Source organism: Rhincodon typus, chromosome 45, assembly GCF_021869965.1.
Source record: "Rhincodon typus isolate 14 chromosome 45, sRhiTyp1.1, whole genome shotgun sequence".
NCBI lineage: Eukaryota > Metazoa > Chordata > Chondrichthyes > Orectolobiformes > Rhincodontidae > Rhincodon > Rhincodon typus.
Window position 1 is genome coordinate 1,497,980 of NC_063376.1, and position 7,933 is coordinate 1,505,912.

The 7,933-nt window shown below is 49.3% G+C and overlaps 1 long non-coding RNA gene across 1 annotated transcript in view; it reads left to right on the plus strand.

Annotated features, from left to right (window-relative positions):
* LOC125487831 overlaps positions 1-7,916 on the plus strand; it is an 8,853-nt gene extending 937 nt beyond the window's left edge. Inside the window, exons 2-4 of the long non-coding RNA XR_007266120.1 lie at positions 161-363; positions 2,038-2,104; positions 7,203-7,916. This is a non-coding gene — a long non-coding RNA (uncharacterized LOC125487831). The remainder of the gene's footprint in view (positions 1-160; positions 364-2,037; positions 2,105-7,202) is intronic.
* The last annotated feature ends 17 nt before the right edge of the window (positions 7,917-7,933 follow it).

The window sequence follows — 7,933 nt, forward strand, 5'->3', positions numbered from 1 at the left end:
AAATGGAGAGAGGGATGGGGAGAGAGAGAGAGAGAGATAAATGGAGAAAGGGATGGGGAGAGAGTGAGATGGAGAAGGAGGGAGATGTCTTTTGCTCTCTAGCTGTTTTCTCTCTCTCTCTCTTGGAAACACAATGTGACTGTGTCACTTCTGTGGCCAGGCCCCAGGTGCCCGCGATGTTGGAGACTCCAGCCTGAATGTGCGATTTGCCGACGATGACGATTATCAGGAATTGGCCGGTTACTCAGAGGCAGTGGGCGAGCAGCGAGGGGCAAGGGCATCCCTGTTTCCCAACTTCGGAAATCCCCTGGACCGGATCTTCTCTGAGAAGCGGCTGATCCAAACTGTCCACCAGGGTCCTCGGTGAGGCACTGTCCCTTACCCTTTCCTCACCTCCGCTCCATCAGAACCTTGGGGTGTCCCTGCCCAAGAGGGGTTCCTCAGCCTGATCCCGAGAATCGCCAGCACAGAAACAGGCCATTTGGCCCATCTGTGCCATTCCACTGGAGCGTTCACCTCATCATCTCACCATCTCCTTCTATCCCTCTCTCCCTCCTGTGTTTACACAGCTTCAGCCCCCTATTTCCCTTTCAAACTACTCTCATTCCCCCCTTGACCACTCTCAGTTGGAGTGAGCTCCCCCAATCTCCGGGGAAAGGCGTTACTCCTGAAATCTGCATTGGATTTATTCGGGACTGCCTTGCATTGATGCCAGGAATTCCACAGAGTTTAGTTGCAGAGGTGTACAGCACAGAAAGAGGCCTTTCAGCCCACTGAGCCCGTGCTAGTCAGAAACAACCATTTCACTCTTCCAATCCCCAATTTCCCAGCACTTGACCCACAGCCTTGGCATTGCAAGGGCTCATGTAAATCCTTCTTCAGTGAAATGAGGGTTTCTGCTTCTACCATCCGTACAGAATTCCACCCCGCGGGTGAAAAAAATGTCCTCACCTCCCCCCTAAACCCCCTAGCCCTCACCTTAAATCTCTACCTCCTCCAGTCATAGAGCTGTACAGCAGGAAACAGACCCTTCGGCCCAGCTCGTGCGTGCCAACCAGATATCCTAAATTAATCTCGTCCCATTTGCCAGTGTTTGGTCCATATCCCTCTAAACCCTTCCTATTCATGTACCCACCCAGATGCCTTTTAAATGTTATTATTGTACCAGCCTTCACCACTTCCTCTGGCAGCTCGTTCCATACACGCACCACCCTCTGTGTGAAAAAGTTGCTCCTTATGTCCCTTTTAAATCTTTCCCCTCTCACCTTAAACCTATGCCCCTCTAGTTTTGGACTCCCCTACCCTGGGGGAAAGACTTTTGTTATTCACCCTATCAATGCCCCTCGTGATTTTATAAACCTCTGTAAGGTCCCCCCTCAGCCTCTGACGCTCCAGGAAAAATAACCCCAGGCTACTCAGCCTCTCCCTGTAGCTCAAACCCTCCAACTCCGGCAATATCCTTGTAAATCTTTTCTGAACCCTTTCAAGTTTCACAACATCTTTCCTGTAGCAGGGAGACCAGAATTGTACGCAGTATCCCAAAAGTGGCCTCACCAATACCCTGTACAGTCACAACATGACCCTCCCAACTCCTATACTCAATGCACTGACCCATAAAGGCAAGTGTACCAAACAACTTCTTCACCACCCTGTCTACCTGTGACTCCACTTTCAAGGTGGTCATTGAACCCCCCCCATCAAGGGGGAAGCATTTCTTCCTCTCCACCCTATTGATGCCCTTCATAATTTTATACTCTCAGTCTCCTCTGCTCCAGGGTAAACAACCCCAGGCTGTTCAGTCTCTGGAATGGGATGGGAATAGTTTACAGAGGACATCGGGCTGGGAGATCGGCCTGGGTTAGCAGAATCCGGAGGGGCCGAAGGGATCGATTGAAGGAGGGAGGTAGTCTTGGCGGTGGATTGGACTCACAGTCGGAAATTCGAGGCGGTGGGTGGGGGACTGGAGTTGGTGCTGGGCTGGCGGATTGGAATCAGACGGCCTGCACCACATTATTGACCCTCTGTGTGTTTCTGCAGGAGGAGAATATCGACCCCGCTGGATCAGATTGGAGGCCCATCCTTACCCCATAGGAGGGTCTGGTTGGTGAGTTACACCCTCCCACCCACACTCCACCCTGAGCCCTCCCTATACCCTCTTTCCCAGTTACCCAGTTCCTGAGCCACTCAATCTAGAATCCTCTCCACACCCATCCTGTCAAGACTCCTCAAGATCTTGTACGTTTACATAGAACATAGAACATAGAACATTACAGCGCAGTACAGGCCCTTCGGCCCTCGATGTTGCGCCGACCTGTGAAACCAATCTGAAGCCCATCTAACCTAAACTATTCCATTATCATCCATATGTTTATCCAATGACCATTTAAATGCCCTTAAAGTTGGCGAGTCTACTATTTTTGCAGGCAGGGCATTCCACGCCCTTCCTACTCTCTGAGTAAAGAACCTACCTCTGACATCTGTCCTATATCTATCATCTTTGGTCCAGTTGTCTCTGACTCTCCCAAACTCCAGCAGATACAAGCTCACCTTGTCCAGCCTTTGTTTATAAGGACAGTTCCTCTCTCTCTCCTTGCCCCCCCATTCCAGGCATCAGTCAGGTAAACCTTTTCTGAACTGGAATGCACTGCCAGAGGTGCTGGTGGAGGTCGGTACTACAGCAACAGTTGAGAAACATCTTGACAGATATTTGAGATAACAAGGTGTAGAGCTGGATGAACACAGCAGGCCAAGCAGCATCAGAGGAGCAGAAAAGCTGACGTTTCGGGCCTAGACCCTTCTTCAGAAAATTAGGCATGGTTTAAAGGGATATGGACCAAATGGGGGCGAAAGGTTTTGAGTTTAGAAAGGCATCGTGTGTTGGTGCAGTGTTGATGGGCTGAATGGCCTCTTCCTGTGCTGTACAGTCCTTTCATGAGGGGCATGGATAAGGTGAATAGCCAAGGTCTTTTGCCTAGGGTGGGTGAGTTCAAAACTAGGGGGCGTATTTTTTAAGGTGTGAGGAGAAAACCTTAAAAAGATTTTAACACAGAATGGTTCATGAACTTCCTGAGGAAGTGGTGGATGCAGATACAGTTGCAACGTTTAAAAGACATTCAGATAGAAATATGAGTAGGAAAGGTTTGGAGGGATATGGGACAGGAGCAGGAGGTGGGACTAGTTTGGTTTGGGATTATGGTCGGCACGGACTGGATGGACCGAAGGGTCTGTTTCCGTGCTGTATGACCTGGACTCTGAGGACCAGTCCTGGGGCAATGGGATCTCGCAGTTTTTCAAATGTCCCGCATTTCTCCAGCAGCTTCGCTAACTCCGAAGGAGCCACGCATGGGGCAGATCCCACCTACCCCCTCACCTCACAATGGTCCCGGACACTCTCGGGGGTGAAGGGGTGTCAGCCAAGGTAGTGGGAGAGCCATTGTTCCCCTCAGAGCAGAGAGGGCTAAGGGGAGAAATTGAATTGAGGCGTTCAAAATCATTCAAAAAGAGACTGCACCCAGCGACAGGAGGGTCAGACACTGGAGGGACACAGAGTAAGGAGAATCGACCAGTGGGGGGGTGGAATTTTCAGATGATGGGATCTGAAAGGGAGCTGATTCTAACAGAATTTTCCAAAGGACTTCAGATAAATTCTCAACGGGGAATAATTTGTAGGATTTAGGGGGAAAAAGATTGGGTGGGTGGTGGGTGGGGGCGATGGATGAGTGGTGGACTAATCAGAGAGATGTTTCTAAAAGGCACAATGGTGTTGACTGGACTGTAAGGTCTCTCCAGCCAATTGCAGTGGCTAGGTGAGCACTGATGGCCAGAGGAAGTGACACATGCGAACGAAGTTGCAACGTTTAAAAGACATTTGGATAGGTACATGAATAGGAAAGGTTTGGAGGGGTTTGGGCCAGGAGCAGGCAGGTGGGGACTAGTTTAGTTTGAGAACATGGTCGGCATGGGCTGGTTGGAGGAAAGGGTCTGTTTCCAAGCTGTATGACTCTATGCCTATTGACTGGATGTTCTAATGAGATTTTGGGAGGGTTCAGATCTTTAAAATGCCACAAATGTTTGGGGGGACTTGAGTTTGAATCCCGCCATGGCAGATGGTAGAATTTGAATTCAATAAATAACTGGAATTAAGAGTCTAATGATGGCGATGAATCCATTGTCAATTGTCGGGAAAATCCCATCTGGTTCACTAATGTCCTTTAGGGAAGGAAACTGCCATCCTTACCTGGTCTGGCCTACATGAGACTCCAGACCCACAGCAATGTGGTTGACTCTTAACTGCCCTCTGGGCAATTAGGGATGGGCAATAAAGGCTGCCTGGTCAGCGATGCCCTCATCCCATGAACGAATAAAGAAAATAGTCAAGGTCGCTGATGGAATTATGGTTTTGCTATCGAAAGGGCTGCAGTATAAGGATGTTAGAGTATACACTGCAGTTATACAAAACCCCAATTAGACCCCAGTTTACTGGGATCAGATCTGGGTGGATCTTTAGGAAGGATGTTTTGGCCCTGGAGGGAGTTCAAAACAGGTTTACAGGGATAATACCTGGACTTCAGGAATGATTATAGAAATAATAAGGTGTAGAGCTGGATGAACACAGCAGGCCAAGCAGCATCAGAGGAGCAGGAAGGCTGACGTTTCGGGCCTAGACCCTTCTTCAGAAATGGGGGAGGGGAAGGGGGTTCTGAAATAAATAGGGAGAGAGGGGGAGGCGGATAGAAGATGGATAGAGGAGAAGATAGGTGGAGCGGAGACAGACAGGTCAAAGAGGCGGGGATGGAGCCAGTAAAGGTGAGTGTAGGTGGGGAGTTAGCGAGGGGATAGGTCAGTCCAGGGAGGACGGACAGGTCAAGGGGGCAGGATGAGGCTACTAGGTAGGAGGAGGGTAGGGGTTGAGGTGGGAGGAGGGGATAGGTGGGAGGAAGGACAGGTTAGGGAGGCGGGGACGAGCTGGGCTGGTTTTGGGATGCGGTAGGGGGAGGGGAGATTTTAAAGCTTGTGAAGTCCACATTGATACCATTGGGCTGCAGGGTTCCCAATCAAAATATGAGGTGCTGTTCCTGCAACCTTCAGGGGGCATCGTTGTGGCACTGCAGGAGGCCCAGGATGGACATGTCGTCTGAGGAATGGGAGGGGGAGTTGAAATGGTTCGCGACTGGGAGGTGCAGTTGTTTAGTGCGAACCGAGCATAGGTATTCCGCAAAGCGGTCCCCAAGCCTCCGCTTGGTTTCCCTGATGTAGAGGAGGCCACAACGGGTACAGCGGATACAGTATACCACATTAGCGGATGTGCAGGTGAACATTTGTTTGATGTGGAAGGTTTTCTTGGGGCCTGGGATGGGGGCGAGGGGGGATGTGTAGGGGCAGGAGGAGGTGCTACACCTGCCCCTACACATGCCCTCTCACCCCCATCCCATTATTAACCTCATCCCGGCCCCTTGACCTGTCCGTCCTCCCTGGACTGACCTATCTCCTCCCTAACTCCCCACCTACACTCACCTTTACTGGCTCCATCCCCACCTCTTTGACCTGTCTGTCTCCTCTCCACCTATCTTCTCCTTTATCCATCTTCTATCTGCCTCCCCCTCTCTCCCTATTTATTTCAGAACCCCCTTCCCCTCCCCCATTTCTGAAGAACGGTCTAGGCCTGAAATGTAGGCTTTCCTGCTCCTCTGATGCTGCTTGGCCTGCTGTGTTCATCCAGCTCTACACCTTGTTATCTCAGATTCTCCAGCATCTGCAGTTCCTACTATCTTTATCCATGATTATAGAAATTATGCCTTTATTCTCTAGAATGTAAAAGGTTAAGGGGTTACCTAATCAAGGTCTTCAAGATATTAGAGTCACAGAATCATAGAGCTGTACAGCATGGAAACAGACCCTTCGGTCCAACTCGTCCATTCTGACCACATTTCCTAAACAGATCTAGTCCCATTTGCCAACATTTGGTCCATATCCCTCTAAACCCTTCCTATTCATATACCCATCCTGATGCCTTTTAAATATTGTAATTGTACCAGCCTCCACCACTTCCTCTGGCAGCTCATTCCATACACACACCACCCTCTGCGTGAAAAAGTTGCCGCTCAGGTCCCTTTTAAGTCTTTCCCTTCTTCTTAAACCTATGCCCTCTAGTTTTGGACTCCCCTACCCTGGGGGAAAAGACCTTGGCTGTTCATCCTATCAATGCCCCTCATGACTTTATAAACCTATGTAAGGTCACCCCTCAGCCTCCGATGCTCCAGGGAAAATAGCCCCAGCCTATTCAGCCTCTCTCTGTAGCTCAAACTCTCCAACCCCGGCAACGTCCTTGTAAATCTTTTCTAAACCCTTTCAAGTTTCACAACATCTTTCCTGTAGCAGGGAGACCAGCATTGCACACGATTCCAAAAGTGGCCCTAACCAATGTCCTGTACAGCCGCAACATGACCTCCCAACTCTTAAACTCAATGCACTGACTACCAAACACCTTCTTCACTATCCTGTCAACCTGCGACTCTACTTTCAAGGAACTGTGAACCTACACTCCAAGGTTTCTTTGTTCAGCAACACTCCCTAGGATGTTCCCATTAAGTGTATTAGTCCTGCCCTGATTTGCCTTTCCAAAATGCAGTGCCTTACATTTATCTAAATTAAACTCTATCTGCCACTCCTCGGCCCATTGGCCCATCTGATCAAGATCCTGTTGTACTCTGAGGTAACCTACTTCACTGTCCACTACACCTCCAGCTTTGGTGTCATCTGCAAACTTACTAACCATACCTCCTATGTTCACATCCAAACCATTTATATAACCAGGGAAAGACCAGGGGAGATAAAGATAAACCATTTCCATTGGATAGCGGTTCTAGAGGTAGGGAGCATGGTCCGAGAATAAAGGCCAGATCATTGAGGGGAGATGTTAGGAGGCACTTCCATACACAAAGGTTTGGAACTCTCTTCCTCAAACGGTCATCGATGCTAATTCAATTGTTCAATTTAAACCTGAGACAGATTTTATTTTTAAGAAGGGCTTCAAGGGACATGGGCCCAGGGCAGGCAATATTGAGTTAAGTCACACATCAGCCATGATCCGATTGAATGGTGGAGGAGGCCCGAGGGGCTGAATGGCCTTAATCCTGCTCCTCCCTTTCTAACCATTTTCGTTCAGGGAACCCTCATTAACGCAGGAATTCTCTCTCAATCAGGATTATCCGGAGGCCGAGTGGAATTTGGATGACGACGTACCGACCGGACACCGGACTGATCAGGAATAAAATGTCAATCAACAGTCAGCGGGGATGGATCCCGAGTTTATAAGAAATCTCCTCAGCGTCACAAATGCCGGGCACTTTTTAAACAATTATCCTTGCTTTTCCGCTCGTATTTAATTCCCAATGATTTGACTCCGAAGAGCGTGGTGTGAGGGTTTTCCATGGAAGAATTTGAGATTCCCTCAGTAGCAGAGCTGATGTCAGATTGTCTGTTATCTTGCTGTAAGTGTCACTGAAAAGTATTTGTTCTTCTCCTGCAAATAGAAAAGCTCACCACGAAACTGCAGATGTACACGCAGCGTGCAATGAGAAAAGAATAACTTGCATTTCTGTAGCTCTTCAGCCCTTCACACTCACGGCTGGATTCTTGGAAATATCACATCCAATTTCCAAACAGCAAGCTCCCAAAACCAGTTATGTGATAAATAAGGAGGGGATGGGTTTCCAGTGATGTTGGTTGAGGGATTATTGTTGGCACAGTATATTGAGGAAGATTACCCCTTCCTCACCCACCCCCGCTCCCCGATCTAGGACATCTGTAAATAACTAGTCACCAAACTGTGCGACACTCTCTCAGCGCTGACCCTCCAACAGCGCGGTGCTCCCTCAGCACTGACCCTCCGACAGCACGGCGCTCCCTCAGCACTGACCCTCCGACAGCACGG